This window comes from Bubalus kerabau, chromosome 22 (assembly GCF_029407905.1).
Source record: "Bubalus kerabau isolate K-KA32 ecotype Philippines breed swamp buffalo chromosome 22, PCC_UOA_SB_1v2, whole genome shotgun sequence".
Taxonomy (NCBI): domain Eukaryota; kingdom Metazoa; phylum Chordata; class Mammalia; order Artiodactyla; family Bovidae; genus Bubalus; species Bubalus kerabau.
In genome coordinates this window covers 39,262,250-39,268,920 of record NC_073645.1, presented here as the reverse complement: position 1 = coordinate 39,268,920, position 6,671 = coordinate 39,262,250, and positions in this window count along the sequence as shown.

Below are 6,671 nucleotides of genomic sequence, written 5' to 3'. Positions count from 1 at the left end.
CACAAAGCCAGCTCGACCAGGGGAGCAGGACTGTTTATGAAGTGAGATTCAAGGAAAGGGAAACTGACTTTGTGGGATCTCAAAGGGCTCTGTTAACCTGAATTCATGGGTACAGTTGCCCAAAGGTTGTGTTCCCCTGGAGATAACAGGGAAACACCAAGCTGCAGGGCTTCCTGTTCAAAAATTCCTAGGAAAACAAGAACCCCAGACTTATCTCATTGACCTGCAGACCCTGGCAAAGCCATGCAGGAGCGGGCGGCTTATGAAGACAGCCCTTGGTTACTTTGGTGGTAGGGTGGGCGGGGAGCATCCTTCTAGAGAACCCAGACAGAGTTATAAAAGCCCTTTGGAGGCGCTCAAAAGAGTAAAATAAACACTGTTCAAATACAGCTTTGTTTGGAAACAGTATCATCTAAGACCCAGAGATAAGAAGATGGGAGGTGTTTTCTTTCCTTCAGGGCCAAGAGGAGATCCTGGGTGAATAGCCAGGTGCCATCCCACTGTTTTAAAAATTGACAATTTAGATGCTCCAAAGTGCATAAATTCTATGTTTAAAACTCAAGTACAGTATACCTGTGGCAGATTCATTTTGATATTTGGCAAAACTAATACAATTTTGTAAAGTTTAAAAATAAAATAAAATTAAAAACAAACAAACAAACAACAAACTCAAGTACAGTTTAATGAACTTTGACACATGTGTGAAGATGAAACAAAGTGTTAGTCATTCAGTCATGTCCGACTCTTTGCAGCCCCATGGACTGTACCCTGCCAGGCTCTTTTGTCCACAGAATTCTCCAGGCAAGAATACTGGAGTGGGTGGCCATTTCCTCCTCCAAGGGATCTTCCTGACCCAGGAATTGAACCTGAGTCTCCTGCACTGCAGGCAGATTCTTTACCATCTGAGCTACTAGGGAACAAATGTATATGCACCAGATTGAAAAACATTTCTGGCAGCCAGAAGAGTCTTGGGATACCACCACTCCCATAAGCATGCACCTGACAGATAGTAGGTGACCCATAAACACTTGTTGGATGAAAGAATAGGACAGTGGGAGCTAACAGTGAGCTGAATCCATTCCAGGTCTCTCCTGCCTTCTCCTTCCTGCTCTGTGCCCTAGAAGCTCTCTCAATGGACAGCATCTCTGCACTACTTGCCCTTGGCCTTCTGGTTGGCTTCCATCAATGGGAAGGAGGTGGGAGGAGGGACAGTTTGGGGTATTTCTTCCCCAGGCTCGCTCCCTTCTGTGCTGTGATCCCATGATAGCTGCCCCCTCTCTCCTGCCAGCTTCAGCTCCTCTCAAGCAGCTCGTCATCTGGCCCCCAGCTCTTTTCTAGACTCTCTTGACGGCTCCCTCCGGGTAAGCTTCAGACATTAGGGAAGTAGAAGCTTCCAGGGGTTGCTAATCCCTGGGTGATTTAGCCTCCCTAGTGGATTCCCTTGACCCTGTCCACAATTCTGTGGACAGTCCCTCTGATCAGCCCTTGGAGTGGCTGTCTCTTGCCACTGGGGCCCTGGAAGGTGTGCCTAGCCACTGGACCTCCCCTGAAAGGAGACAGTCCCAGTCCCAGTCTCAGAGGCCCGTGGTCCTTCTGGGGGCTTAGCTGGGTCTTAGGCACTGCCCCTTCCTGACTCTCTATTCCTGATGACCTTTCCATCCTCATTAGGAAAGTTTGGGATTGTGTAGTTCTTTGGTTTCACCACCCACACTAATAGCAGCCAAGCCTTTCTGTGACTAGATTTAGTTTTTGACAAAGGTTTAGTGAAACATGTTCAGATAATCCCTGGGTCCCATCCTCTACGCTGTCCTGGTTCCAGCTACAGTTTGGTCAAGGAATCCAGGAAATCTTCTCTCCAAAGGGACCAGTGGTGTTTCGTCTGGTCAACAGCCAAAGAGAGGGCAGAGCTGGAAAGAAAGGGGAAGTTTATATTTCATTTAGGCAAGAGATAATTCTTGATATTTTCAGGTCACCAGGCTCTGTTCTAAATGCCGAGGGCAGGTTGTGATCACGCTTGACCTCGAGGAACTCACTGAGGCGGATTTGCTCAATATGAGGAAAAACTTCCTAAAGGCTAGAGCCACTGGGAAATAGAACAGAGCTTTGTTGGAGGGGAGGGCCCCCTCCTCGCTTGGATGACATTGTGACTGAGTAGAGGGGGCCGAAGCCCAGTGCTGGTTGAGGGGCAACACCGGTGGTCTACTTCTAAGCTTGTTTTCGAATCTGGGATCCTACAGGAAATTTGGGAAACTGCAGCCTAGAGAAAGGACTCACCTTTCTATCTGAGCAAGAGTCACTCCAAAGGAGCACAGCACCCAAATACCTTTTTCAAAGTGGATGAGGAACCACCCAATATGAGGCCGCAATATCTAAGTCATGAGATATATGCTGAACAAACACATCTTGGGAAGAGTGTCCAGAGGAGATACTGAGGACGTAAGAGCTAGATATCAGAGGAGAAATAGGTGGTGTTGGTTCAAAAGGTTTCCTGAGAGGAAACAGCAGGGATCAATCAGATTGTAGCTCCAGCTCCTAGGGGCCTTGTGTATTCCCATTCTACAGCCCAGGTGTCAGAGGCTGGGGAAGCAAGGGGTTAGTTAAGGGTGAATGGAAGAGGAGGCCTTGATCTTTTATATATATATATAATTTATATAGATTATATGATTTTGTTTATGTGGTTTTGACCGCGCTGGGCTTTCACTACTGCATAGGCTTTTCCCTCGTTGCAGCAAGCGGGTCTGCTCTCTGCTGCGGCGCACAGCCTTCTCATTGCAGCGGCTTCTCTTGTTGCGGAGCATGGGCTCTAGCGCGGGTGTGCAGCCTCCGTGGTCGTGGCTCCCCAGCTCTACAGCACAGGTCTCTAAAGTTGGGGCGCTTGGGCTTAGTTGCTCCACAGCATGTGGGATCTTCCCGGACCAGGGATCAAATCCATGTCTCCTGCATTGGCAGGTGGATTCTTTACCACTGAGTCACCAGGGAAGCCTGAGGAGGCCTTGATCTCAGGCACCACCTCCTACGGTGCTGCTGCTGGGGCTCTCTCCTTCTGTAGGTCTCAGTTTGCTGACCTGTAAATGGGGGGGATTCTAGGTGGATTGAAGAACACCATCCCTACACCACGCTGCTCCCCAGGGGGCCTGGGCACCCCTGCTGCAGCCACCAGTGATTGGGGACAGACCCACTGGGTGCTCCCTAGCAGGCCGGAGCCTGCCTGGTCTCCGTGGCAGGGTGGCTGGCCCAAGGCAGGCCGGCAGGGCCCCAGGCTGCCTCCCACTTGGCTTCTCACCACGGCAGGGCCAGCTCAGCTCCTCCTTCCTCTTGGCGGGCATGCCCGAGGTTCTGAAGTCCCGCCAGCTATCTGCCCTGGGAAGGAAGCGAAGGGCAGCACCTGTGGGAAAAGTCATGCACTGGCCACAGGTGGCAGGGTCAGGGCCTGAGTAGTGCTACCAGCTGGCCCAGCTGCTGCCCTGGGGAGGGGTGGCTTGGGTCTTCCTTTGCCGGCACCCTGAGGCCTTTTGAGACATGTTTCTCATCTTCATCACCTCCTTTGTCTATCCCCCCTTCCCTCTCCCTGGCCTTGCCCCTGAGGGGCTGACATCACCTCTCTAGGCTGCTGCATCAACCTCCCCACAGCTTCCTTGCAGCTGCTGCTGCTAAGTCGCTTCAGTTGTGTCTGACTCTGTGCGACCCCATAGACAGCAGCCCACCAGGCTCCCCCGTCCCTGGGATTCTCCAGGCAAGAACACTGGAGTGGGTTGCCATTTCCTTCTCCAATACATGAAAGTGAAAAGTGAAAGTGAAGTTGCTCAGTTGTGTCTGACTCTTAGCGACCCCATGGACTGCAGCCTACCAGGCTCCTCCGTGCATGGGATTTTCCAGGCAAGAGTACTGGAGTGGGGTGCCATTGCCTTCTCCAATGCATGAAAGTGAAAAGTGAAAGGGAAGTCTCTCAGTCATATCCGACTCTTAGCGACCCCATGGACTGTAGCCCACCAGGCTCCTCCATCCATGGGACTTTCCAGGCAAGAGTACTGGAGTGGGGTGCCACCGCCTTCTCCTCCTTGAAGCTACCACAGTATTAGATGCTTGTTTTCTGTGTTTGTTCACTCCTTCATGTTCATTTTTATATGATCACAGGCTGGATGCTCTTCCAGCCTGAGGGTAAAACAGGAACAGAGTATTCTCCTGCCCTGTACTTTGTGGGACTGATGCTCCCTTGGGTCACAGATGCTGCTTGCCCAAAATAAATACTCAATGGCAAACAAAATGAGCTAATGAAAAGACACATGTTGATGAGGGCTTGTACCAGAACCACATAATTTGAGCTTTCATAAAAGAGAAAAGTTGGGGATTCTGGGTGGAGAGGGATCCAACCTAAGTGGAGTCCAGGCTCCTGAGCCAGACATGCAAGGTTGGTTGCTGCTTAGATTGGGCTGTATTCTCCCTCAAAAGATATGATGAGTCCTAAATCCTAGGACATCAGAATATGACCTTTTGGAGTTAGACTTTTTACAGAGGTAAAGTGAAGCCATTAGATTGGGTCCTAATACAGTATAACTGGTGTCCTGATGAAAAGGGGGACCTTTGGATACAGATATGCACACAGGCCATGTAAACAGAAATGGAGAGATCTGGGCGATGCTTCTATAAGAAACAACGAGGATGGCCAGCAACCACCAAAAGGAGAGAGACGTGGACAGGGTCTTCACAGGGTCTCCTTCACAGAGGCCTGAAGGACCCAGCCGTGTAATGGCTTGGTCCTGGACTTTTCCAGCCTCCAGAATTGTGAGATCATAAGTTTCTGCTGTTTGTGCTGTGCTTAGTCACTCAGTCATGTCCAGCTCTTTGCAATCCCATGGACTGTAGCCCGCCAGGCTTCTCTGTCCATGGGATTCTCCAGGCAAGAATACTGGAGTTGGTTGCCCTGCCGTCCTCCAGGAGATCTTCCCAACCCAGGGGTTTAACCCAGATCTCCTGCGTTGCGGGCAGATTCTTTACCATCTGAGCCACCAGGGAAGCTCTCCTGCAGTTTAAACCACCTCATCTGTGGGCCTTTGTTATGGCAGCTCTGCTTGTGTGGAAGGACACAGAGTCCTGAAAATGAACCTGTTCTTCCCCTCTTCTGAACTTTTGCACCCATGGGTCCCCCCACCAGGGATGTCAGCTGTATCTCCCCACTGAGGAACCTCTGATCCCTGTCCCTACCCCAGGCTCATTCCTCCCCCATCCCTTCTCCTCCCTGGCCACATTTGTGCCTCCATTTCTGGTCTTAGAGTTGACTCTCTGCTCTCACAGCCTGTGACACTGGATGTGTCTTTCACATTCTCAGTCCCAGACTATATTCGCCAAGGTTACTCAGACCTGAGTAAAGACGGGGACACCATCGTCACAAAAAATTCTCATAGCACCCCCACTCCCCTGGTCCTGGGACATTCCCCTTAGCTTCATTTTATTTATTTATCTTTCTACTTATTTACATATTTATTTATTTATGCTGCACCACACAGCAGCTCAGATCTTAGTTCCCTGACCAGGGTTTGAACCTGTGTCCCCTGCATTGGGAGTGCAGAGTCTTAACCACGGGACTGCCAGGAAAGTTCCCCATTGACCTTATTTTATAGTGCAATTTAGGAAACAAAACTCTTACTGCAAATTACCACAACAAAGAGAAAACTTTATAACTGGCTAAAAAAATAAAAGATTATCATCAAAATGAAAACACAATAAATTCCCAGATAAGAGCGCACCTAGACCTTGGATGAGAACACTCACCTTTAGAGGAGTCAAGAAATACTGAATCCTGGGAGAGCGTCACCCAGCTGCACAGGAGAAGCACCTGAGGGGCTTATAAAGAGTCCTGTTACCTGGGCTTGTTCTTGAATTGGTCAGGGTGGGCTTGGGATCCTCCCTCCCAGCCCAGTTTTTTCAAGCTCCCAGATGATCTGGTTTGTGGGCTGCATGGCGCACTCCTGGAGCTTCCCCAACCAGTCCTGGGCCCTCAGATGCCCAGTTTCCCGCACCTTGAAGTGAGCACACAAGGCCTGAGTTGGGTGAGCTAGAACCCCCCTAACAGGCACTGCTCTGTGTCTGTGGTGGTTGGTGGTTTAGCTCAGTCATGTCCTACTCTTTGCAACCCCAGGGCCTGCAGCCCGCCAGGCTCCTCTGTCCACGGGATTTTCCAGGCAAAAATACTGGAATGGATTGCCATTTCTCCAGGGGATCTTCCCGACCCGGGGATCGAACCTACGTTTCCTGCATTGCAGGCAGATTCTTTACCATCTGAGTCATTAGGGAAGCCCATTCCTGCTCCCTTCTGGTAGCTCAGAATCTGGGGTCAGACTGTGGCCACACTCCATAGCGTACCTCCCTCATCTTACAACTCGCTGACTCAAGGATGGAGTCTTCCATTTCATTTTATAGTTGAGAAAGTTGAGACCCAGAGAGGTGGAAAGTCCTGGCCCAGGGTCACCAAGTTTGACTAGAACCCTGACTGCTGACTCAGTGTCTTTTCTTGCTGCTTCCAACCAGACTGGCTGTCCTTCTGAGCACAATGTGTTAACACATTGACTAGGAATGTGACGTATTTTCATTGTTCCAAAGGCCGTGTTCATATGCATTCTGAAAACTCACCACCTCTGTTAGTTAAAAAACAAAAGGGAACGAAGTCTAATCAA